Below are 27,081 nucleotides of genomic sequence, written 5' to 3'. Positions count from 1 at the left end.
CATTAGGTGAATAAATGAATGAGTGATACATCTTTTATTTCAGGCTGAGGATGATGTTTCCTAGAAAGAATAATATATTAAAGTGATTTGTCAATTGAGCAATACCAACAATATTTCTGAGTTGGGCAGTGTCATTGAATGGACCAAGCACAAGCTCTGGAGCTAGACTGCTTCAGTTCTTTTAAATACTATTTGTGTGACCATGGGCTGCAAGGCCCAGGCTAAGGTAAGCCCAGGGTTAGGGCACAGAATTTATGTAGGTTCTTACTCACAGCTCAGAGAGTAAATACCACCCTAAATTTTGCTTCCTAGGCACCTTATTTCCTTTAGCCCAGTCTCCTAGCCCTGAGGGGTAATTTCCTTAGCCTCTGTCAGCCCTGGTTTTCTCAATTATAAAATGAAGATTTAAAAAAATGCATCTATCCTATAAGGTTGTTTTGAATATTATATGAGATGGTAAGATAGTGTACCTGGTGTCTAGGGCTTCTCAATAGATACTAGCTTTATTACCCATTGACGCCAAGCCTATAGTAGACTTGAGGCAAAGGGCTTAGGGTAGGTTTGGATGGCATGACAAAATAGGGAAAATGTTGAAGTTATCTGGAGGAAGAAGTCAGAAAGCACTTTAGATAGTTGGAAGAAATATATAGACACCAGGCATAAGAGAAAGAGGCGTAGAAAAATGCCAGAAACAGATTCATTTGCTTGCTGCGCAATTTGCCTGGGCCTGAACAATTTATACTAACAGTAAAAACAAGTGTTGGTGTTTTGGGTTTTGGCTTAATTCCAGTTGTATAATTTTTCAAAACTTATCCCACATCATTGCCATATAATTTTTTATTTTTTTTTGAGGCTGACTGGTATCTGAACCTGGACTAAACCAATTCTGCCTTTCTCATGGATGATGAACTTTCCACTCAGGCCTTATTTGTCTTTATGAAAGAAAAACTGCTGCTTTATTTTCAATCAATTGGTGTTCACCCAATGTTATCTATTTACAATATAAAGGATAAAACATCTTAATATAAAAATTGTTCATTGCTGTTCTCAAAAAAGCTGTTCCAAGTCTTCGGCTAAATTAACAAAAATATCATACAATTTTTTTTGCCAACCTATCATGTCACAAAGTTTTCTTTTTTTCCCCCAAATCATATGTTAGCCTAATGCATACTTTTTAAAAGTAAGAGAGATCACTTCTAAATGACTGTCCTTAAGATTTGCATAATTAGCTAAACTAAATTAACATCCTAAACTTGGTCGTGATTGCCAAATTTGAAGGTCTTCTTCCATTTTTGTTGAAGAAGTTTGAATTAATTATTCCCTTATAAAACTTGAATGCATAATCAGTTTCTAATTTGAATAAGCAAACTGGCCCACAAAATTTGGCAAATTACTCTAATAAGTTCTCTTGGCATTTCCCACAGAAGGCTGAACAAATGTTGACAGAGGGACACACTGTTTGCTTATGTCTAATCTTCCCATCTGACTTATATAAATGTCACAAATGAATCTCAGACACATAGCCAATGTCAAATATCCATAAGGGGGCTCAGGAAAGAGGCAATCTACATTTAGGACTGATTAGAGAAGATGGATTTTTAGCTTGAAAGAAACAGATTATTGGGGTGCAGAGGGTGGGAGAGCATAAAAGTGTGAAGGGAGCTTTGAAGGAGGGTATCGATTCAGAAATACATAAAGATATTGTTGAGAAAGTAGAGCCCATGCCATTTTCTCTCTAATGCCCTGTGATAGGCATTGTTATAAAGGCTATATGTAACTTTTTTCATTTAATCTTCATAGGCCCCTTAGCCTGTGAGAAATGGGATCTTAAAGACGTCAAATAACAGCCTCAGTTGCCACAGTGGCAGAACAAATGGCAGAATGGGATTTGAACCCTTATTTGTCTCATTCCTGACTTTATGATTTTAAGCACCAAGTCATACAGAAACTATTAACCTGCATCTTTTTAACCTTGGTGTTGTAAAACAGTTAGCCTTATTAGAGTAGTAGATAACTGCATATAAAACCTTTAAATAAAATCCACTTATAAGTAAAATCAATGATGTAATCTAATGTACCGGGGTAGGGGAGATACTTAGCAGTATTAGACTGAAACACATTAACTGTTTCTTAGGTAGGAATGGCCTAAATTTGTTGTTAGGAATTCCTTTTATCCTTCTTTCAGGATAGGACAACTCTTTTAAGATCAAGTAAAGATTTAATAGCTGGTATTTGGGAAATTCAACAGACCCTTCAGAAGAAGAGGCTTTCATGAAGTGTGCCAGTTAGAGAGCAATGGAGATGCAAAGAGGAAAATCAAGCACTAATAGGTGCTCTTAAGATAGTTCCCTTTTGTAGTGCAAAGCAGGCTTTAGAAAGCAGGGCCTTGCCCGGCAGGATGACTCCTTACCTGTATGGTGACTGGGAACATCAGGCCAATCATAGAAGAAACTTCAAATGATTTTCTGTGGGAGTGTACTGAGAGAGGCTTTTGTATTAAAAGCCAGAGATTACACTCGAATTACAGTTAGAGGAGACATTCAGCCATGATGAAAACAATAACCCAACAATTCTGTCATCAGAGAATTTGAGGAGCACTTTTCATCTTTTGGGTGCAGCTTATTTAAAAACAATCAATCAATTGATCAACAAAAGTTTTGGTACCCAATTTCATTTATCATTGTGAGTCTCAAAAGGAATAGTTCATTCATGATGACAAAATTGAGAAGATTTACAAAGATATGTGTACACGTATCTGTTGTGTGTATGCACACATACGTGTGTGTGTTTACAGTAACATTAGATAAAATGTAAGTAGTATATGAGGAAATCAGAGGGGAAAGCCATGGTAAGAAAATAAGGTGAAGCTGGGTGTGTGCATGCTGTGAGGATTTGTGTAGTTCATTCATCCTTTTACTTAATACATAGTTATTGAGGGCCTCTTATGTACCTGACACTCTTCTAGTCATTGGGAAATTTGCAGTGAACAAAGAAGATAAAAATTTCTGCCCTCATGTAAATTACAGTGCAGGTTGGATGAGAGTTGGAAGGACGGATAAACATGATACCTCTGTAAATTATACACATTGTACATAAAAAGGTGACAAAAGCCATGGAACAAAATTTAGCAGTGAAAAGGAGACTGGGAAATGCTGGGAGAGGGGCGTACCATTTTAAACAGAGTGCTATTTTAGTGTTTAGGGAGATATACTATATCCTTGTTCATCTCCTTCCAGGAACATTATAGGACTGCACTCCCCCACCCTGTTGAATTTTGACTGATCACGTCACCCACCCACAATAAAATGTGAACAGAAATTGTGCATCATATTTGAACAGAAATCTTTTTGAAAAGTTCATGATTCATCAAGTTTTCTTCCTCCTACTCTATCAATCACTGACTAGTTGGTACAGGTTCCTGAGTCCAGGGGTAAGAAGACAGGAAGCAGTGCCCTTTGTTAATGCTGATGGTCATGCAATGTGAGCAAGAAACAAACAGACAGATTTGATGGTTATTTGTTATGGCACTATTACTATCCATGTGAGAAGCATAGGTGGTTAGAGTCCATTTTAAATAGTTGCTAGAACCAGGCTGCCAAGTTGTTTCTCAGGCTACCAGCAGGCAGTGTTAAGGGAGGGTGGGAGGGAGACACAAGAGGGAGAGGATATGGGGATATATGTATACATATAGCTGATTCACTTTGTTATACAGCAGAAACTAACACACCACTGTAAAGCAATTATACTCCAATAAAGACGTTAAAAAAAAAAAAAAGGTGGGGTTTAGCAGGGGTTCATAAACTACAGACCAAATCTGATCTGCCACCTGTTTTGTAGGACCTTGGAGTTAAGAGTAATTTTGACATTTTAAGTAGTTTTAAAAAAAATCAAAAGATACATCCTATTGTGTGAACCATAAAAATTGTATAGAATTTGAATTTTAGTGCGGATAAATAAAATTTTATTGGAATATAGCCACACCCTTTTAATGTATTGTTTATGGCTGCTTTCCTGATACAACAGCAGAGTTGAGTAGTTGTGATAGGGTTGAGTAGTTGAGTTGAGATTGAAAATCCTAAAACATTACTGGGCCCTTTACAGAAAGTCTTTGCCACACCCTGTTTTAGAGCAGTCACATGGCTCATATTATTGCTCAGAAAATGTAGACTAATTTTTCCTGGGCATGAGACCTCTAATGTATGAAACTTTTTCTAAAGATTCTCTTATGGAAGAATTTGGGAAACACAGTTAACAAATTCACTAGGAGAGTTTCTTATCTGCATCTCTTATTGTGGCAAAGTAAACTCATAGTTCATTAAAAGCAATTCTACATTGGGATGAAGCGATGCAACTACATATTTTGTACAAGGTTCTGTGCTAGACTCTTGCCTTAACCCTGAAGGAATTTATAATCTAATTAGAGAGAAAAGACCCAAAAGAATACTGAAGATAAATAGATGGAGGTACACTAGATGAATGGTAAAGCCAGGAATCCAAGGGAGAATTGATCGCTCAGAAGTGGGGCATGTCTTTATGGAGAAGGTCAGAGTTAGACTCATCTCTTTCCTGGGCTGCTGTTGTTTTTAAATCCTGGTTGGATTTTGAGACATCTGCAAAGGCTCTATGTAGTTAATAAAAGTAGATTAGAGTCAAGTTTTCATCCCCTGTAAACAGCTTGCTTATCTAGTCTCTGCATTAAAGAAATAAAACAAAATAAAACAGAACCTCAGGTCAAATTTGACCCAGTATTGTATCATCAACTCAGGTTGCAAAACTACCATATATTATTATTACTAGGCTACATATGACTAGTACCACATATTATTCTGACTGTGTTTAAGTATGCCTCACAATGATTCAGGAGTGTGGCAAATCTGTTGGATTAGGAAAGATTGCAATGGCTTTTTGTTGTCACTGGCAACATGGTAAGTTTAAAAGGGGAAGCAAAGTGAACTAAAAATAAAGATAACTAAAGAGGATGCACCAAAGGAAAGGATTAAGAAAAAGATAAGGAGCAATGAATGATACCTAATCAAATTATAGCTTTATCCTCATTAGTGCCATCCCCATTTTGATTTAACTTTGCCAAGTTAACTAAACCAAAATATTTTTAAAAATCTGCCAGAAATGGAAAATGAAAAATAGAGGTTTTATTACAGAGTACAATAGCCTCCTAAGGATGCAGTCGTGTTGCAGCCTCAAGTCCATACGTAGATGTATATAAATAAAAGAACTTTCTCGGGCTTTCCTGGTGGTACAGTGGTTAAGAATCCACCTGCCAATGCAGCGGGCATGGGTTTGATCCCTGGTCCAGAAAGATCCCACATGCCGTGGAGCAACTAAGCCCATGTGCCTCAACTACTGAGCCTGTGCTCTAGAGCCTGCACGCTGCAACAAGAGAAGCCACCGCAATGAGAAGACCACGCACCACAACGAAGAGTAGCCCCTGCTCACCACAACTAGAGAAAGCCTGCGTGCAGCAATGAAGACCCAACGCAGCCAAAAATAAATAAATTAATTAAAAAAAAAAGAGCTTTCTACACAGAAGAGTGCAGAAAATGAAGAGCACCTGTGAACCGATTCATCTGGGAAAATATGCTTACCATAATTAAATAAAAACATGCTGCCTCAATCTTGTGTATACTGTTAACTAGACAGAGCAATTCACACTGCCAACTGCAGGGTCTTGGTGTTGAGGAAAGTCTACACGATGGAGTCTAATATAATAACCAACTGAAACCTGGCCCCTAATGGTTGAAACAACAAGAAAGGCAGAGGTATACAGTTCTGCAGGGGAGAACGGAGCTTGGCCATTTATTCACTCTTAAGAAAATCCATGTCAGTTATCATCAGATGACAATTAGGGATTCAAGACAAAGCACTTCAGATCCTTCTTTCATGTGGAAAGGACCATTCTGAGAATGTTTGGATGCCATTTCAGACTTTAGAATTTTTACCATTTATTTCATTAAAGATCTTAAATTCCTGCATCTCTTGCAATGTTACTGTAAATGTTGTACATATAATGGGAAAAAAAAGCTAAAAATTAAAGTTTGGATGAGAAGAGTAGCAATAAAAACAATAAAGTATTTATTGATTTTTACTCTGTGCTAGTCACTACAATAGATACTGAAGAAATAGCATGAATAGGATAGTCTCTGACTTCATGGGACTTCCTGGTTGGCTACTGACACCATCTGAAAGTTATCTACTTAATTATTTCTGGAGCAGAATGGAGCAGAAAACTGGTCCCCAGTCTTTCTGCTCAACATTGAAGCAGTTAGGATCTGGATACTGTATCTACCCCTAGTCTTCTACAACTCATTCTAACAACAAGTACACGTGCTGATTTACAGAAAAGGAGAGATAATCTTTTTGACAACAATGATGGTACTAGGGTTACAACCTTTTTTTTTTTTTTTTCTGCGGTACACGGGCCTCTCACTGTTGTGGCCTCTCCCATTGCGGAGCACAGGCTCCGGACGCGCAGGCTCAGCGGCCATGGCTCACGGGCCCAGCCGCTCCGCGGCATGTGGGATCTTCCCAGACCGGGGCACGAACCCGTGTTTCCTGCATCGGCAGGCGTACTCTCAACCACTGCACCACCAGGGAAGCCCAAGGGTTACAACCTTTTTAAAACTTGATATTCATAAAGCCATTAAGTTATATACAGGACTCAACTGTGTAGACTGCTCATACTCATTTCATTGCTAGTTTCTTCAAGTCCAGCTTTCTTACTCTGTGGGAATTGGGGAGGGAAAGCTGCATCAGTGGATAAGTAAACTGGGGTCATACAATAAAGAGAATTATGTGCTTAATGGAGACACATTGGAGGCCTCTGATCAGATTAATGGCATGATTACAGCTGTACTTTAGGCCAATTAAACGAGCACAGGGAACAGAATGGATTGGAGTAGAAAGAGGAATATAAGGAAATTATTCTTAGTTCAAGTGACAAATAATAGGTCCTTGAGTAAAAGTGTATATATAAAGGATATTAAGAAAATAATTATTATTATGACCCACTTTTACCAAATTGATATTAGAGATGAGCACTTTATGTGTTGTCTAATTGTTAATCGTAAAATCTCTGGAGATGGACAGATTTGTGTTCTACTCCCACCTCCTCCATTTCCTAGCTGTGTGACCACTTAAATTCTTTGAATCCCAACCTCTTCATGTGTAAAATGGTGATAATAATATGTAAGTAACAGGGGCATTGAACAGAAACATGATGATTTGTGTAAAACAGTTAATGGTGCCTGGCATACCTTATAAAGGCTTTAGTGAAAGAAGTAGTAGTTGTAGGAATAGTACTACTAAAATGCTTATCCCTGCATGTAATCAATGTTCAGGACTTAAAGCATATATTTACTGTTTTCAGTTCATTGATTCAACAGATATCTCTTGACCACTGACTTTCTGCCAGGCCCACCCTGCTCTGGGCCCTGGGGATGCATTTAGTTAACAAAACACCTCCAAATTCCTGTCCTCTCGGAGCTTACGTTCCAGTGGGAGCAGAGAGATTATAAAACATAAGTATTACAAGTAATTAAATTATACATAGAATATGATATGTGTACTATGAAAAATATAGAGCATGATAAGTGACATGGCGAGTTCTGGAAAGTGTAGCCCGTCTACATGCTTGGTCAGAGGTGACCTCAGTGAGAGGGTGATAATTAAAGAAAGATTTGAAAGGAAAGCGGGAGAGTCATGTGACGTCTGGGGGAAGAATGTTGCAAGCAGAGGGAATATAAGCCTGTCTGGTGTGTAACAGGTTGGCAAGGAAGCCAATGTACATGGAGCAGAGCAAGCAAAGGGAATGGGATGAGAGAGCAGCTATGGAGATAACCATGTGGGGGGAACACACAGCAGCCCAGGGACCACGTTTCCACCAATGCTTACTGAGGCTGGAGGAGACGAGAGTCTAAATCCAGTCTGTGGAGTAAAGATTCAGACAACCTTTCACCCTGTCCAGATTGTCCAGCCTGCAGAGTAAACTGTGGGTTGCCCTTGAGCCAGCTCTTGCACAAACCCGGAAACCTCTTTCTTATAACTTTGACAGATTTTTATTTTATAGGTCATAGCCAGATTTAGTCCTTGTCCATTGTCAACATTTATGTGGTAATGCTACAAAACATGTATTCATACAATATTACTTATAAAATTAATAAATAAAAGGAAAATAAGATAAAATTGACCTATATCTTCTCAGATCATACATTTTGGCACAAAGCTTGAGACTGGATTGTTTCCTTAGGTTAGTCAGTCAGTTAAATTTAGAACTAAAATTATATGAATGAATCCTGAGGCTGTGTTGGCATTTAAGAGAAGTATACCTGAGGTCTGTTAGTTTGCTAAAGTAGGCATCATGGTGTAAAAATGGAAAACAAGGTAATAAATGAATGCCCAGAGCAAAGACTGCATTGCACTTGTTATTTGTCATTTGTGCTTATACTTTAGAGTCAAATTTCAATAATGCTTCGGTAATAGTATGCTAAAGGACTGTTTCACTTTTCACTGTCATATTTTAGAAAGTAAGAGGTTTTTAATATGAAAGGACATTTTAACTAGTGAACTAATTATTTTAATTTGATAGAATTTTTCTCATTTGCATTTTTGACAATTATTTATGACTACTATAGATAATTAGGGGTTGTGTATTTTTCAGAATACTGTAAACAGCATTATAGACATTAGCTGAACCATTAATTTCAACAGAGTATGAAACACTTTCTACTTTTTACCTTTTATAAAATATTCTGCTTGAAAAAAATTGCTTGTCAAAACTATAGTTATCTGTCCAATTGATATCTGCCATTGTAAACAAGCTCTCGACTTACATATAGCATATTTAAATCTAAGTATTTGGTAACCATTGATAATTGTCCTCATAAATCAAACTTCACTGGCTTTGTATATTTGAAATGGAGTCATATAGCATATTATAAATAATAAATTGTCATTACCCTTTAGTGAAAATCCTGTGCTTTTCAGCATATTTAATTATCACTCCTCTTAACATATCTAAGGGTGAAAAACTCAAGTTTCTTGTTCCACAGACGAGAAAACAAAATAGATTCCATATATACATATATAATATTAATAACTTAAGATTATCCAGCAGTATCATTTGCCTGTTTCTTTATAATCAAATTAAATGATTTGGGGGAAGACAATGGTATGTGTGTATATATATAAGATGATTATTTTGATGTTTCATTGATTATTTCTATTTATTATGTTAGCTTAGACTATGGACTATGTCTAACTCTTACTATTAATGCATTTCCTTATCCATAGATGAGTCTTACACATCTGATGAATCCATTAATGTTAAAAGTCTTACTACCAAAATTAAGCAAACACATTCCCTAAGACCTTATCAACCTTGGCATGGAACAGATGAGCAAAAAGCTGAGTTGAATTGATAAAAGGTATACCAAGTCATTAACTACTAATGATGGAGCTTGTAAAGTACAGCATCTCTGGAGAAAGGAACTGACTTGACTTATATGTATCATATTTTTATCTGCATTTCAATACTGCTTAAATATATACTTCATTACAGGGCATAACTGAAATAGAAGGGCACCTGCTAAGTCAGAGCTATAAAACAGATCTATAGCCTGCTGGCATGTGAAATTTCTCTAATTTATGTTTTTTATGAAACTACCCTCACACTATGTGGTTGGCAGCAAAAATAATAAAGCATGTTACTTAAGCAATGTTACATTTACTGTATTAGTAAGTAAATGCAATAGCCACCCTATTCTCAAACAATAAAAACTACCCAGCCTTTTCATGAAAGATGATTCCAATTTCCATTGGCCTGTATATGAAATAAAAAAACCATAACTCATCAAAATTTTAGCTATTTTCTCTTAAGATAGAAGAGCATTTTGCTTGAACATTGAACATGATATTAAATATTCATGAAATGAATAGAGTTTAAATACTAAGTAAAGCTCAAATTCTTTTCAACTAGATTGAAATTCTTTTTGAGCCAGGTAAAAACTGCCACTAACCTGAAGAGCTGTTCAAAAACACCATAAAGAGATTGTATAATATGTTCAAAGTGTTATAGTTATTTGGGATTGATTTTTTCTGAAAAGCCTGTTCCTCCTCTGAAATTGATTCATGATAACAGCCTCCATTTGGGTCAAATGGTATTTAACCGCTTGTAAATTTTAATTAAATGATTTGTCACTTTGAACACATAGTTTGTCATGTTGCAACTAAACGATGTGTCTTTATCAGAAAATGACTCAGGGGGAAGACATTCATCTAATTTGTCACTTGGACACCCATTCAGATAATTTGGTTGTTGCATAGGGATAAAGTTGAAGATTTGTAAAATAGAGTGCATCATTTTTAGTAAGCAGGATCACATTGTAAGCTATTAAAAAAACATAATTTCCTCTGTAATTAAATTCTAATAAGTACTTTATTTCTGGTCATTTTTCATTAGCCGATGTTTAACTTTCTGAGAAGAGAAAATCCTCCAGTTGAATCTAGTATCTACAGGAAAATATGGGCTGCACCTGAGAAGCAATAAGCTGAATTAGAATTATCTGGGGGAAAAAGTGCTTTCATCAGAAGCATTTACATCACTGTAGACCCAGCTGAGACCTTGTCTAAAGCTTGGATAATACGATCAGAGACAGCCTGGGACAGAGTGAAAGGGACAACTGAGGAATTATTGAGGAAATAGCAGAGGTCATGAAACCTTTTGCTAAAGAGGGCTATATCTGGTAAAAAGGAAGGTATTAAAATATATTAATTTAGTGTCCAAAAGTTATTAAAAAGTTAGTGTATATTTGAGTGCTCAAGTTGAGCAGGCTAGAGTCATTAATCACTGCATATTACAGTGCCCTTTGTCCTTTTCTGCACTGATACAGTGATGACTATATGTTGTTAATATTACCCAATGAGGAACAGATATGTCAGTCAAAATTACAAAGTATGTTCATACATAAATTTATTTTGAAACTGAAAAGTCCAGTCTTTTTAGACCTTTTTAGATTCTCAGAAAGTCCTGAAGGGCATGACAATATCACAGGCTTGTATGGAATAAAAGGAAAGGGATCTTACCTGGAATATCTTTTTCCAACTAAAGTCTAAGTTCCTTGAAGTCAAAGACCAGGCAAGCATTAGATGTCAATATTCCCTGTCAGGATCTATATGCTCACAGTGCATCAGAATCATCTGGGAGCTTCTAAAAAATTCTGATGCCTAGATCCTATGAATGCATTTTCCGTAAATGCAGTTTCATTTGTTCTGGAGTACGGGCCAAAGCATTGGTATTTTTATATTCTAATTTGTAGCCAGGGTTAAGAAGCACTGGGCTGATATAGGCAGTGCTGAAGTAATATATAATGGATGGGACTATCCTCATAAAAGATGTGAGAAATGGGCTTCCCCGGTGGCGCAGTGGTTGAGAGTCCGCCTGCCAATGCAGGGGACGCGGGTTCGTGCCCCGGTCCGGGAAGATCCCACATGCCGCGGAGCGGCTGGGCCCGTGAGCCATGGCCGCTGAGCCTGCGCGTCCGGAGCCTGTGCTCCGCAACGGGAGGGGCCGCAGCAGTGAGAGGCCCGCGTACCGTAAAAAAAAAAAAAAAAAAAAGGGTCTATTTCTGTTTGTAGTATTAGTGATCTCATAGTCATGCAGATTTAAAATTTAACACTATCTTGAATTTCTCTCTCTTCCTAACATCCTTTAATCTTCCCTCATCCCACTACTACCAACCTACCCAACTGTTTATTTTTCTTCTTTGATATCCTTTTTTCTCCCTCCTCATTTTGTTTCAAATATTCAGGCACATTTACTAATTGCTACTGCAAAAGAATTTCTCAGCTAATGCTCTTCTCTGATACCAAAATCCTCCCTCAGTTTAGTTTTCACTAGAACTTTTGTGGGAAACTTATAATACAGTTAAACAATTAGGATTAGATGATCTCTATGTTTGCTTTGACTTCTTTTACTTTAAGATCTATCCTTGAGTCTGTACCAGCAGTGACATATGGAGTGAAAGATAGAAGGGGCATTGGCTATAAGAATGGAATGACTTTGGTTAATGATAATAAGTATGTCTATGACAAAAATCACCTAACAACTTACTATTTTTTTTCCTAATTTTAAGATATTTACAAACTTGAGCTTTCACTTTACCTTCTCCCACTGTTTGCTGGCAAGTCTGCCTAAATATAGCCTTAGTGAAATATCAATATACAAACTTTTTGATTTTTCATCCTCAAGGATCCTGATTGTGGTATGAAAGATGAAATCCAACTGGCCAAGTGAGACGTGTGCCTCATAAAGATGTATTGATTCTTTCTTAGTATTTTAGGATTTTTTCAGAACTTGAAAATTGAAAGCAACTGGATTTATCTGCAGCTCCATTACCTCCCTAGGCTGTAGAACCTAGCTGACAGATCTGTAGATGTCAGATCTTGGTCTCTATTTATTTAGAAAGTGTAGGGCATCGGAAACCTTTCCTTATCCTGTATGGAAGTTGGTAGTAGAAAACGGCGATTTTTGTTCACTCTGATTCTTTTTTTTTTTGTGGTATGTGGGCCTCTCACTGTTGTGGCCTCTCCCGTTGCGGAGCACAGGCTCCGGACGTGCAGGCTCAGCAGCCATGGCTCATGGGCCCAGCCGCTCCATGGCATGTGGGATCCTCCTGGACCAGGGCACGAACCCGCGTTCCCTGCATCAGCAGGTGGACTCCCAACTACTGCGCCACCAGGGAAGCCCTCACTCTGATTCTTGAAAAAAGAGTACATTTATATTTTCTAAATGAGAATTCAGACCCAGGGGTCACTTAAATATACATTCAAAAAAAGAAGAAGTTATAAAACAAAAAAAAAAGGTAGAAATGAAAATAAAAGTATAAATATGGAAAATATATTAATGTTCTGAAAGTGAAGAATTAAAACAGACTAAAGATGTGGTGAACTTTACTTTGGGACAGTGGGAACAGGGAAAACGTGAGCCAGAAGAGAAATTCATAGTCAGAGTGATAAACTGATTTGAAAACGTCTGTGTTCGTGAATATTTGTGTAGTTAAGAAAAACGGAAGGTAGATTGAAGGGCTCCAACAATTGTCTGAAATGAATTTCTGCAGAAGAAAACAGGGAACAATAGGAAAGCAATACCTGATAAAAAAACAGATGAGATTTTTCCAGAATTAAATAAACATATGAGTGCTAAGGCTGAAAGGACTCATTGAGCACCAGTTAAGATAAATGAAATTAAGTACATGCTCAGACACAGTATAACATGATAATGAACCTGCAAAGGACAATAATAAGGAGACTATCTTAAAAGCTAACAGAAATAGAAGATAGATTACCTACAAAGGAATAACAATTAGATTGACAGCAAATTTCTCATTAGCAACTAGTGGACGTCAGGAGATTATGAATGACAGCTTCAAAGAACTGAGGGTAAAAACAAAATTAAACACAAAAAAGCCTGTCAACCCAGAATTAGACATCCCATAAAACAACTGGGAGGAAAAGGGTTAACACCAGTCTGCAACTCTCTCATGCTCTACTGGAAACCTGGTTGAGAGTAGCAGGCTGGGAGTGAATGACCTTCAACTTCCTTCCTTCCTTATGAACATGCTAATGACCTTGAATAGACCTGTTTGCAGGATGATAATGATGTTTACTACAGATAGGGAGTCTTTATTTAGAGAATGCTTTTCCTAGGATGTACTTGGTATAACTAGCTTGCTTATTGTAAATGAACCTGGGCTTTATGGATTTATGGGGCATAGCTTGCTGGAGAATGGGAGTAGTCATCTAAGCATTCTCTCTCTCTCTGTAATTATCAGAGTATAAAACAAAGGGCTCCAAATCCCTAATGGCTTCTTTTGAGAATAATTTAGCATATATTGCTCATCACTATTCTATTTATCTGAAATGAAAACACATCCTAAAGTAGGGAAAGGGACATTTTTGGAAGCCGAATAAGTTGGTTTTGAGCTCCTGCAGGAAATGAATGTTTTGCCTGAGCCTACTGCTTGCCCATATCCTTTGAATCATTAATAAAGTATGGTGCTGGGTAAGATCTATAATGTGCACGAATATTCTTTGACAATTCAACCCTTTGGGTTAACACAGCTATCATTCAAAAGTCCTGAACAAATTTTCAAGCATACCTAAGGTAAGAAAGCTTGCCACCCACAGACTCACACCAAAAGAACAAAAAAGTGTACTTTTATGAAAAGACAAGTTAACTGAGAGGGACAGATGATGTGAAAGAAACAATGGTGAACACAGAAAGTGGTATATTTTAGCAAAGTTAATTAACTGTTGAAAAAGGAAACATAATAAAACTAGTATGTGTCCAGCATGTGTGTATGTTTGTGTGATTAAATAGCAAAATAAAAATTGAAAACAGCACTAAGAAGACTGTGTGTGTATGTTGGGATGAGAGAGGAGGCTGTTCAGTGAGAAAGTAAACCATACTGTTTCTTACTTGGGAAAAGATTATTGAATAAATTTGAGAAAATTAGAAAAATCTGTAGTTAACTCAGCATATTAAAATATAAGAGAAACCACTAAAAGAATGGAAATGGAAATACAAATGTATAACTTTCAACTCAACAGAGAAAAAATGTAAAAAAAGAAACAGAGTAGGGTAAGGAGAAAGAAAGAGCATGTAAAATTTAGAAACACAATTTCCCGAAATATATTTTTTTTGGGTGCATAAAAATACGGTTGGTAAAAATACATCCCAAACTCAGGATCGGGGGAGTACAGGAGAATAGGACAAAGGGAACTTCAACTCTACCACAAAAAGAGATCTGAAGCAAATAATAGTAAACGTTAGCTTTTGTTAAGCCTGATTGGTGTGCACATGGATTTTATATTAATCCCTACTTTTCGGAATAATTGAATGATTTATGATTTTAAAGAATGAAAGTATTACTTTCCAACAATGGCTATTAAGTATTTCATAAATGTGATTTGAAACCCATGGAGTAGATAGGCTATTCTTCAAAGAAGTTGCAAGGAAGTTTGAAAAATATTCTGAGTTTATGTTATCAAACAAAGCTTTTCCAAATAGAAAGGAAATACAGAGAATTAGTTATATCATCTGAGATTTTTGTGACAAGAATAGAATATACTTGACATATTTGTATGCTAACAATGTGTAATTTTGTGTAATTTTTGGGGGGTATGTAATAAGTGTTCTGAATTATATTTCCCCATGTACACTATTGCTCAAAATTATAGAAGTTAAAACAATGACAACAAAAGCTAGCATTATTCTAGCATGACTGAGTATAATTTTAAAATTTAGAAGTAGCATAAGAGATTTCATATTTATTTGCTTAAGCAGGAGTAAAACATTCCTAACAACATCTTATTTTTAAAATATTATTATTCTTAATTGGGTTTGAAAAATAAATCCTGGCCTAAATTTTAAAACACAAGATGTTATCACCAAGCTCAATTAACCATTTACATTCTCCCTTCCTTTCTGATAAAAATTTGATATTATCTAATTTATTCAATTTATATTCTAATAATTTAGTGTTACATTTTATTCCCATACTGTTTTTCTCTAGAGACTATAATATCTTCAATTATTCTTTATTTCATTCATGTTCACTTGTTCAAGTACTTAGGCTTTAATTTATGAGATTTCATTTAAAGTCTCATAGTAATATGCATCTGGTATTTATAAAACCTGATTTCTCCTTTGAGAGTTTTGCCTGGAGGTTGTAGTAAGGTGGATTTTCTATTTTTTCCAGGCCTCTTTAAAATATATTTTTCTTTAAAGAATATTTAAACATCTTTGGTATGTGTCATGTTTTATATAATCTCTTATAAAATTTTTCTTATAGCAACCTGGTCTACCTAGAGAAAATATAAATTACTTGATTTGTTTATAATTGAATGGCTGGAAAAAAAAAAGGAAAGACCATACTGTTCTTTAATAGCTTTAATAGATTGTGGAGTCCACCCTTGATTCATATCTCTCTTTTTTAGCATTGAACTGTCATTTATGACAAAACAAATCAAAATTTAAAAAATTATATATAATCACTCATATTTTATTAGGTGTGTGGTTAAGGAATTTAAACCAACGACAGATCTGACCTTTGCTCCTGGCTTCTGAGAAGAACCTCTAAGCTCTTGGAATGCCATGCTTGATAGGAAGGTCTTTGTTTATCTGGGGGTCTTGTGTCAGCCAGATAGTAACAAAGTGGCATGAAGGCTTTGAACCACATCAACAATGTGACTTAGGGCAGAAGCTTTGCTTCACAAGGTATCAGCTCCATCTTCTGAAGGGCTGGAAACCGAGATCCATCATGTGAGCAGTCACTTGTGTCTACATGATGGAGTCCTATAAAAGGCTTTGGACACCAAGGTCTGGGTGAGTTTCCCTGGTTGACAATACGCAGTGCGTGTTGTCACACATCAATACCAGGAAAGTAACTTGGTCTTGACTCTATGCGGGGAGGACAATAGAAGCTCCATGTTTGGAACTTTTCTTGGACGCTGCCCCATGTTCTTCCCTTGGCTGATTTTAATGTGTATCTTTTAGCTGTAATGAACAGTAATCATGAGTACAACAGCTTTCAGTGAGTTTTGTGAGTCCTTCTGGTGAATTATTAAAACTAAGTGTTGAATCCACTGAACTAGTAATAGGTAAAATATTAATGCATGTTCTTGCATGCAATTATAAGTTTATTTCTTTCACCATGGTATGTCAATAATGAGCAAGTGTTGTTGAGTGTCAGCTTGATATGTACACTGAGAAGACTGTCCTCTATGAATCAATTTTAACACTAACAAAGGCTATTGGTGAGCATCCCTTATATTAATAAATTGCTTAATCTGTGCAGTTTTAAAGCGTGTTTTTTTTTTTTTAAGCCTGCCTTGCTTAGTATTGATAATATGAGGTAACTGGCAGATATTTCAAAGACCGCTGTTGTGTGTATTTTAGCAGCAAATTTTGTTGACTTTCACTGGAAACCATCTTTAGGGCAGAAAAATTGGCAGATGCTTTTGTTCAGCAGGTTTCTTGACAACCGTACATGGAAAGCTATTTTTTGCCTTTCACAGGGATTGGTCAAAGGCTGAGGTTTGCTTTTGGTGACATTATGTTAATTGTCTCCCTTGAGGCTGCCAGAATGCTGAAGGCAAGTTAGCGTTTCCTGACTCTTGTCTCCTCTGTGTCCACGCTTCTTGCCTTCTAACAGTACTGTTTATGCCTGCAGCGTGGCTGTCTGCCACCCTCCCTAGTTTGCTGGGGTTTCCACTTTCACCTTTTACTTATGCCTCTCTACTGAATTTATGGGAGAAAGTGTGCAGTTCCTTTAGTCTAGTTAGCTGCAGTCAATGCTCTACCAGCAGGGGAGTGGTTTTAGGGAGAAGCAGGGTTAGTAGAAGGTGAAGCCCTTGCTTGAAACTCCATGACCCTACTGCTTGAAGCATTTTGTTTCCTTTAGGAGATTATGGTGCTTTGTTATACTTATTTTCAGTATACATTTTGGGTTTTGATCTCATTTGTCTCACAGAGAGACTGAGGAGATATCCCCCAAGTCAGACAACAGTATTTCATGCTGGGAAGTGGTTTTAATTTTTACGTACAAGGTTAAAGATCAAAACCTTGAAGCCATGAGAAATTTGTTAAAAAAATCACAATGATGTTGTACTTTTCTTGTATCATTTTATCAGTGTTTTCAAATAAGCCGAGGACCGTCTCTGTTGAATTGGGGTGTTTGGGGTGTTTTTTCATAGGTTCCTCACAAGACAAACATATACCTTTATTCTTTGTCCCACTCTACTTTATTCTCTAGGAATTGACCTTCTCATACTATTGATTTCTTTTGCTATTAAAAAACACTCACTGTAGCAAACTCAAGATGTGTGTGTTTGTGTGTGTGTGTGTGTGTGGGCACGCACACAAGTGTATGTGGTATAAAAATACTCTGACCCTTCTAATGAAGGTAAAGGCTGAGCATGTTATTTTCCTGATTTAAGTCCTTCAAAATCCCCATTAGCAAGGGAGAAAATCTCAAATCCCTTGGCATGGCATTTAAAGTATTTCGTGAACTGCCCTCATGAAAAATAGTTCACAGTTACAAAGATTATTTGTGAATACACTGACACTGCTCACTTTCATAGAAAACATTTTTAGTGGTAAATAGGTTGAGCCCTTAAAAAGGATTTCTTAATTGCCTTCCCAGTGTCTGCCTCTTTCTCCTTTGTGCACAGTAAGTAGATGTTTATCTGCAAATGGTACTCTTCTTCATCTCATTTTGGGTAGGATTAATTTCTCTAGACTTAATACATCAGCATATTCTATTTCTCTGGACATAGTAAATGGTTAATGAACCACTTTGGGCCACAGAGTGAAAGCAGGTCCCAGAATATATGATGTAGGAACAACCAGAAGAAATCACTTTTTTGCACCCCTGGATGGTATTACGTGAGAATGAGAAGTCTGTAACTTGTCTGTAACAATATCATTTTGCTACTGCAGAGAGAGAATTAAGTTGTTGGATGTTAGTGGAGATGCCTGAGGATGAAGCTGATATCATGCATGATAGAGAGACAAAGGGGAAAAATAATTTCTCAGTGACACTTAATGAGCAGCTATATCAAATCTTACCTGAAGCCTATACTCTTATATTTTTTTCCAGCTTTATTGTGATACAATTGACATATAACGTTGTGTGAGTTTAAGGTGTACAGCACATTGATTTGATACACTTATATGTTGTAAAATGATTACCACCATAGATCAAACCTTATCTGAAGCCCATCTCATTTATCATTTCAGTTACATGAATCAATATATTCCTTTTATTAAGCCATTTTAGGTTTTTGTCTGACATTTTAAAATACAGCAATACAGTCCTACAAACCAATGCTTAAAACATATAAAATGTGTAATCTAATTATAAAAATTTCTTTATTAATAAAATATTTTTCCATATAAACTAGGTAGAAATGATCATTTCACTTAACTATTATAAAATAATATAGATCAAGGAACCTGACTGAGCTTCTTGAGTTTCCAAATCTTAACACTACTTATCCTAGGGGCTGATTAGCTGTGCTGGTGGTTGCATCTGCTCTAATGATTTTCATTGTGCTTCATTAGTTGTCCTGGATTAGCTTCCTACTATCTTATTTTTGTCTGCTTTTCTTTTCACCTGCTGCATCTCTCTTACCTATGCACTACAGTAATACCCTGACATGGGATAGGAAATCAGAAAACCAGCATCCCATTTTAGCTGGTTGGATGTAATCCAGATAAATTCACTATACAGTAGAATCAATCAGTAGAAAAAAGTCGTTATGAAAGGATGTCTCACTTGTTTTCTCTTCCAGACAAGCTAAATATTTAATAGAAATCCAGGTGTTATTTATTCACTGTTATTAGGTCCTTCTGACATCCAGTCGTACCTTGTGATGGGCAATTAAGGTAAATATATGCTTGAGGGAGAAAACTTTGCCTCTGGGAAACTATTTTCACACCAATCCCAGTCCAAATGATATATGGCTTAAATATCCATTGTTTAAAATCTTTAGTTATAGGTAGTAGATATATTTTAAACTATTTGAATGCTCTCGTCATGAGATAATCAGAAACTCTGACTGGTAGGGGATCTTTCTTCCCTGCCAATATGCAACTAATATCGTCATTGATTTTGTTATCTACAGTGGTGTTGTTGCTTATTAAAGTTTCCTAGTAGCTCTGTGATTGCTTCCATGTAAATAAGCTATAACTACACAATTGTTTAGGATGCTTTGAATATCTGTGCTTCCTTTACATGGTTTATCTAAATTATACTTGGCTATGAAATTTTCAAGGACAGCTCACTTTACGTTTTCAGGCTTTTGAAACAGTGAAAATTAGATAATTAGAATAGCTTGAAATCAGTGAAGTTGGTAGACTACATTTTAGTTAACTGATATAATTACAGTGGCCATATTTCCCTAACTCCTATTAATAATAATAATAATAGTAGTAGTAATATTAATAACCAATACCTACTAAATTTACTGTGAGTTTACTATGTGCTAGGCATTGTTCCAAGTTCTATACAGGGAATAATTCATTTAAGCATCAAAGCAATTTTATTATTGGCAATACTATTTTGGCAATATTACTGTCCCATTTTGTAGATGAAGAAACTGAGGCCACAGAGGTTAAGTAACTTGCATAAGGTTTTAGGATAATAAGTAACTATTAAGTAAAATTGCAAATCCTCATCCCTTTTACTTTGTACTGTTCACTACTCTTCCTTCCTTCCTCTCTTTTTTTCCCCTCTCTCTTTTCCTTTTTCCTTCTCTCTATCTCTCTTTCTTAAATAGCATTTATCACCTTCTAATATACTATATAATTTACTTATTTATTATGTTTATTTTTTGTCTTCCTTTACTAGAAGGGGAGCTCCATAAGGGCATGGAATCTTTGTTTGTTTACTGCTGTACCCCAGTCTATACCAGGAACTACGCTTAGCATCTTACAACTCTAATCTCTAATTCTCTCAAAGAACCCTTAAAAGTAAGAATACTTATCCTTAGTTTAGAATTAATGAAGCAGGGTCTCAGAGCAGTCAAATAACTTACCTAAAAGTAATATGACTAATAAAGATTGGAGCCTGAGTCTAATTTGCTTATTTTCAGTTCTAAATCTTAGGTTCCTTCTATTAAACTCTAATTCCTTTATTTTATATAATAACAATAACTAATGCTTATTAAGAGATAAGCATTATTACAACTGTTTTGCTTGCTTATTTCATGTAATAAATTTAATTTCATAACTCCATGAGGTAGACTTTATTATTAAACCTTCACCAGGTAAGGAAATGGATGTAACACTTGCATGAGTTCACAAGCTGGTGAGTCAGAAAAGCATTTCAGAAAGCCCAAACCCAGGCCACCCTATCTTTCCACTAGAAGTTGCTCCCATAACCTGGCACAGTGGGTACACAGTCAGTGCTCAGCCACTTGAAAAACATGGGACAAAATATGTGATGAATTTAGCATCTATAGACAACTACTTTTAAAAACTGTAATCCTTTCTCTTTACTATAACCAACCTTCATGCAATGTCTTTTTGAGACCTAAATCCTTTGGATAATTGTAATTCTTTTTCTTGGTTTTGTCCACGTATATTCAGTATATGTAGATGTCACTTTGCTTCCTCGGGTTTCCCTTTCCAAAATAGCAAAAAAAATGTAAAAATGAACTGTATCTATCAAGTATCAAAATAAAACAAACCTTTTGAGTTGATTGGTGTTCTTTGGAGCATGGTCTCATATGAATAGTCTTTAGATATTTAGATATTTCTACCAGTGAACACTTTAGTAACTACCACCTTTCCCCTTTGGTAACTATAAGTTTGTTTTCTATGTCTGTGAGTCTGTGTCTGACTTCAGACTGTACTACAAAGCTACAGTAATCAAAACAGTATGGTAATGGCAAAAAACAAAACAGAAACATAGATCAATGGAAAAGAATAGAAAACCCAGAAATAAACCCACGTACCCGTGGTCAATTAATCCATGACAAAAGAGGTAAGACTATACAATGAAGGAAAGACAGTCTCTTCAATAAGTGGTGCTGGGAAAATGGGACAGCTAAATTAGAACATTCTCTAACAGTGAGCAAAAAAATAAACTCAAAATAGACTAAAGACCTAAATGTAAGACTGGATACTATAAAACTCTTAGAAGAAAACATAGGCAGGAGACTCTTTGACATGTATCCAAACAAGTTCTTTTTGGATCTGTCTCTTAGAGTAATGGAAATAAAAACAAAAATAGACAAATGGGACTTAATTAAACTTAGAAGCTTTTGCACAGCAAAGGAAACCATAAACAAAATGAAAAGACAACCTACAGAATGGGAGAAAATATCTGGAAATGATGAAACCGACTAGGGATTAATCTCCAAAATACACAAACAGCTCATACAGCTCAATATAAACAAACAAACAAAAAAACCAACCCAATCAACAAATGGGCAGAAGATCTAAATAAACATTTCTCCAAAGAAGACATACAGATAGCCAAAATGTACATGAAATGATACTCAACATCACTAATTATTAGAGAAAGGAAAATCAAAACTACAGTGAGGTATCACCTCACACCAGTCAGAATGACCATCATCAAAAAAGTCTACAAATAATGAATGCTGGAGAGGGTGTGGAGAAAAGGGAACCCTCCTACACTGTTGGTGGGAATGTAAATTGGTACAACCACTATGGAGAACAGTATGGAGATTCCTTAAAAAACTAAAAATAGAGCTACCACATGATCCTGCAATCCCACTCCTGGGCATATATCTGGAGAAAACCATAATTTGAAAAGATACATGCACCTCAATGTTCATAGCAGCACTATTTACAATAGCCAAGGCATGGAAGCAACCTAAATGTCCAGTGACAGATGAATGGATAAAGAAGGTGTGGTAAATATATACAAAAGAATATTACTCAGCCATAAAAAAGAATGAAATAATGCCATTTGCAGCAACATGCATGGACCTAGAGATTGGACTAAGTGAAGTAAGTCAGGCAGAGAAAGACAAATATCATCTGATATCACTTATATGTGGAATCTAAAAATATGATACAAATGAACATATTCATTGTATGTTCTTTTAAAATAAAACCACTTTGTAAACTTTATTGGTAAGAGATGATATAGGATCTTAGACACTGATTTGCTTTATCCTCCCCTACCCATTTTTTTCCTTTTAAGTATTTATTTGAGAGACTGCTTTTATAAATATAACTTTTTATTTAAACTGTTTGCCTCTTTTATTTCATTTGCTTGCCTGGTGATGAATTGTTTTTAGTCATTTTGTAGGTAAAAGTTATATTCATGCCATTGGTTTAAAATTTATTGATTTGCCTTTTGCTCCTCTCCTTTATATTTCTGGGCTTTATTTTTCTCACTCTTCCTGTACCCTAATTTTCTAGATACTTGCCTAATCCTGAAGACCAGAAGCCTAATTTCTGTAGCAAATTATAAACCACTGAGCATCAGAACTAATGTACCATCTCATTTCCAGCACTAGGTCTTTTGATATTGATGAAACACTGGATCAAGAGCAATGAAGATTAAACCCCTGCTTATTTTCTGAAGTGCCATTAACTCTTCATACTGATACCTCTATACACTAAGTAGCCAAAAGACAGAAACAAAACCTATACCACAAATAGTTGTCAGCTTTGTTGTTACCAAAGTGGAAACACATAAATATTAAACAACTAGTTTAGGAAGCAGTAGGAAAAAGGTATTTTGGGCTGACTTGCTGAGAAACATCTTACATACATAGAATTTTTTTTAACGTGAGAGAACTCATTTTTTCTAAACAAAATGAAACAAACTGTTAGGTGGTGGGAAACAGTGAAGAAAATTATTTACCTAATTCACAAAGTCTCTTATGATTAAAAAATCTTTATACTTGTCAAGAAAGTAATTACTATTTTAAACAAACTGCACTATCAAATGTTATGACAGAAATTTCTATGTTCTGCCTTTCCATTTAAAATGTTCATTTCTTTAGTTTTTCATAGGAATTTGCGCTGTTAGAGGATTTTGAGATACTCATCATGAAATAAAAATGTTTTTATAGATATTATTTTTAAGCCACAAATTACAAGTCTCCAAACTGGACACAAGTAGAAGCTGTGTTTATCAAGATTTTCTCACTACCTATTTCACATCTGTATTTCCCTGAGTCATTGTGGGCATAACATTAAATCATTAAGTCATGTAGTCATTAATTCAACAGATAATTGACAGCTAACTATATGTCATCTGCACTAGATGCTGGGGATAAACTTGTGAAACAAGCACTGCCGTGTTATAATTTACATTCTAGTTGAGGAGGGAGAAGGCAATTACATAATGCAAAAATTATTTAGTATAAGTGAGATAAAGAAATAAATTAATCAGGGAAGGGAAATTAAGAGTGGTAGGGTGGGATGCAATTAGAAAGAGGGTGGTCAGAGTAGGGCACACCAAGATGGTGAGCAAAGACTTGAAGTCAATGAGAGGCCATGTGGATATCTGGAAGAAGTATATTCCAGGTAGAGGAATAGCCAGTGTAAAGCTCATGAGATAGTCTGTCTGGCATGGCATGTTCTAGAACTAGCACAGAGGCCAGTCTGGTTGAAACACATTGACCAAAGGTGAACGAGTTAGGAAATGAAGTCAGAGTAATGGCAGAGTGCCAGATCATGTAGGGTTATAAGGTTTTGAGCTTTTACTCCAAGTGCAAGGGACACCTATGGAGAATTTTGAGTAAAGGAATGAGATGATATGACTTATGTTTTAAAAGTTGCAAATAGTTTGGGGGGGAGCGGGGACAGCAGTAGCATGGGACCCATTTAGGAGGTTTTGAAGTAATCCATGATAACTGGATTTTGAAGTAATCCATGATATCAGCATTATATGTTATTCTCTAGAGATTATTGGACTCTAATGAGCCATTTGTTTGTATATATACATATGTAGATCTATGCATATGAATGTATCCAACCTTTAAGGCAGGTATGGCTCATAGGCTTTATCTTCAGCGCCAGCTCTCATCTACTGGTAGTGGCTGCCAGGTGTGCTGTGATGAGAAAGAGTCTAAGGCCATATTCAGGCTAAAAGGGAAAGTGTCCCATTGTGAGAGGAGGCAGGGCAGCATGATGTCAGGTATGTTCCACCTCTGTTGAAAGGCAACTGTCATCAGTGGATTTTAAATAGCCAAGACTTTCTTTCTTTTGGCTTAAAACATGTAAAATAAATGAAAGTGCTCAGCATTTAACAGTAATTTCCACAATAGCAACATCCAAAAGGGTTTTTAAAATGGCACTTTCACTAAGAATTTCCTTCACCTAGATTTCTATTCCTTAGGGCTAAAGAGCAAAAATGTATAGGTCGTTTTCTATGCTCTGGAAAATAACTGGTATGCTCTTGGGGTAAACTTGAAAACCATATGGTTTTTTTAGATAAACTGATCAACTATTTTCATATTCTTCTTAATAGGACTTGAATTTTGAGGCTTGACTGAGAACTAGCTTTGCTGACATCAGCCCTCCATTCTGTCTCAGCTTTTTAAGTGGGCTTTATGTTCACTGATTATCATGGCATTTTGAGTAATTTTAAAGTACTCCATTTGGGGACATGGATAAAATACCAGCTAGATGTTGCCCTCTAGTATTAGGATACTTTTCCCTTTCACATAATGTTATATTTTTCATCCTCAGGGTCAGCTAACTTTATTTATTGCTACTGCCTATAACCCTTAAATATATAAGAATCTCCATATACATCTGTATAAAATAAAGCTTCAAAATTATTTCTTCAAAATAGCAATCATTTGCATTTAGCAGGCAGTGCAAATTTATCTTTCTGTATAATGCTGCTACATCTTAAAAAGGCAATATCATAAATGAGATTATCCCTTCAGAAAGCAATCCCAGACTAAAATAAATCAAGATATGGAAACCTTAGAAATGGCCTTTAATATATTGGATATTACCAGAAAGTGTGTGCAACTCAAATGTTCTAAGACAACAATTTATTGCTGAATTCTCAATGTACGTTTTTCTTTTAAAAATATATTATCAGCCTCTATCCAATAGTATTAATAATCTCTCATTTTTTCATAGCCTGGAAAATGGGGACGGCATTGTACAAATTGAAGTCTCCATTCTCTTTATAAGGATGGGGAAACTGAGGCCCAGAGAAGGTTAGTGAACAACAACGACAGGAAACTACTCCTAACTCACGAAGAACTGTTTTCATGATACTACACTGATCTGATCCAAACTTTTCTTATATAAAACTCTCTCCAGCTTTCATGAGAAATCAAACATAACACAATAAACTTTTAATATTTGGAAGTGATAACTGAACTATACTACTTTTTCGACTAATGGAAAGATTCTACAGTGTTTTCTAACAGCAGACATGAAAAGTACTAATTAAATAACTCTCCAAGATTAAGGTTATTCCAGTGAGATGTGGGACAGGATTCTGACCTTGGTAATTTTAGTCTTTGTTTAGTTAGTAGATAATGGTGGGAATAGATGGAGGGAAGAGAGGAGAAAAGGCAGAGCCGGAGGTGTGTGTGGGAGGAGATGGAGAAAGGAGGAAAGGCAAGTTCACTGCATCTCTTCTCCTCCTCCCTTCTGGCCATGTCTGTTACCCTGTGATTTTCATGGTGAAAGAGAAGAAGGCAAAATTCTACCTATCTCTTTAGGCCTAAGATGAATATGAAAGGATTGGGAGGGACCTTTCCTAATGGCCTAATGACCCAGCTGATGCTTCAATTATCTTTAGCATATCCCCAAACAAGGTGACATTCAGACTCAAACATAGCCTACTAGGCACAAAACAGGCCTTGCCCTTTTAGTCTCTGGAACCGTTCTAATGCTAATTCAGCTTCTACTGTTAGAAAGTTGGGTTTTAATGGAATATCTTTCTGAGGGTATGTTATGTGAGTCCCACACAGACATTTCAGGGTTCGGGGTCTTTTTGTTTTTCCTAAATGCAAACCAAGCAAGATCTAGAGATAAAAACATGTATGCTGATATTTGTAAAGTATTTAGCACAGTTCCTGGTAACAGTAACAAGTCAATAAATGCCATTAATAATAATAATATTAACAATACTTTAAACTATAATTAACAATGCTATTATTCCTCTTTTCATTATGTAAAATCATACCATCTCTAACATCTTTAGATGTTTTTTCTCCATGATGCTCTATACAACAGTTGAGATATTGGTCAGACAAAAGACTGATTTGACTTGATTTTCCAAAACAGCAAGGTGATTTAGGAGTTAGAAAGGTGTTGACCACTTCGACTCCATATAGAAGCAGAAAAATGAAGAAGAAACAGAATACAGAGAAATTTTTTGCACCTCTTAAGTGGTTGAAAAATGAAAGAAGATCTATCTTAAAAACATCCAGTCGTGGGCTTCCCTGGTGGCGCAGTGGTTGGGAGTCTGCCTGCCGATGCAGGGGACACGGGTTCGTGCCCCGGTCTAGGAAGATCCCACATGCCGCGGAGCGGCTGGGCCC

At 36.1% G+C, this 27,081-nt stretch overlaps 1 protein-coding gene across 2 annotated transcripts in view; it reads right to left on the bottom strand.

The window, feature by feature from the left end:
• Nucleotides 1–27,081, bottom strand: part of NEGR1 (neuronal growth regulator 1) — a 902,823-nt gene that overhangs the window by 54,066 nt on the left and 821,676 nt on the right. The gene's annotated exons all lie outside the window — the stretch shown is intronic.

This window comes from Monodon monoceros, unplaced genomic scaffold (genome assembly GCF_005190385.1).
Source record: "Monodon monoceros isolate NGI ecotype Baffin Bay Population unplaced genomic scaffold, NGI_Narwhal_1 Super_Scaffold_18, whole genome shotgun sequence".
In the NCBI taxonomy this organism is placed as follows: domain Eukaryota; kingdom Metazoa; phylum Chordata; class Mammalia; order Artiodactyla; family Monodontidae; genus Monodon; species Monodon monoceros.
Note: the sequence above shows the minus strand (reverse complement) of the source record. Positions and strands in the feature narration are given on the sequence as shown.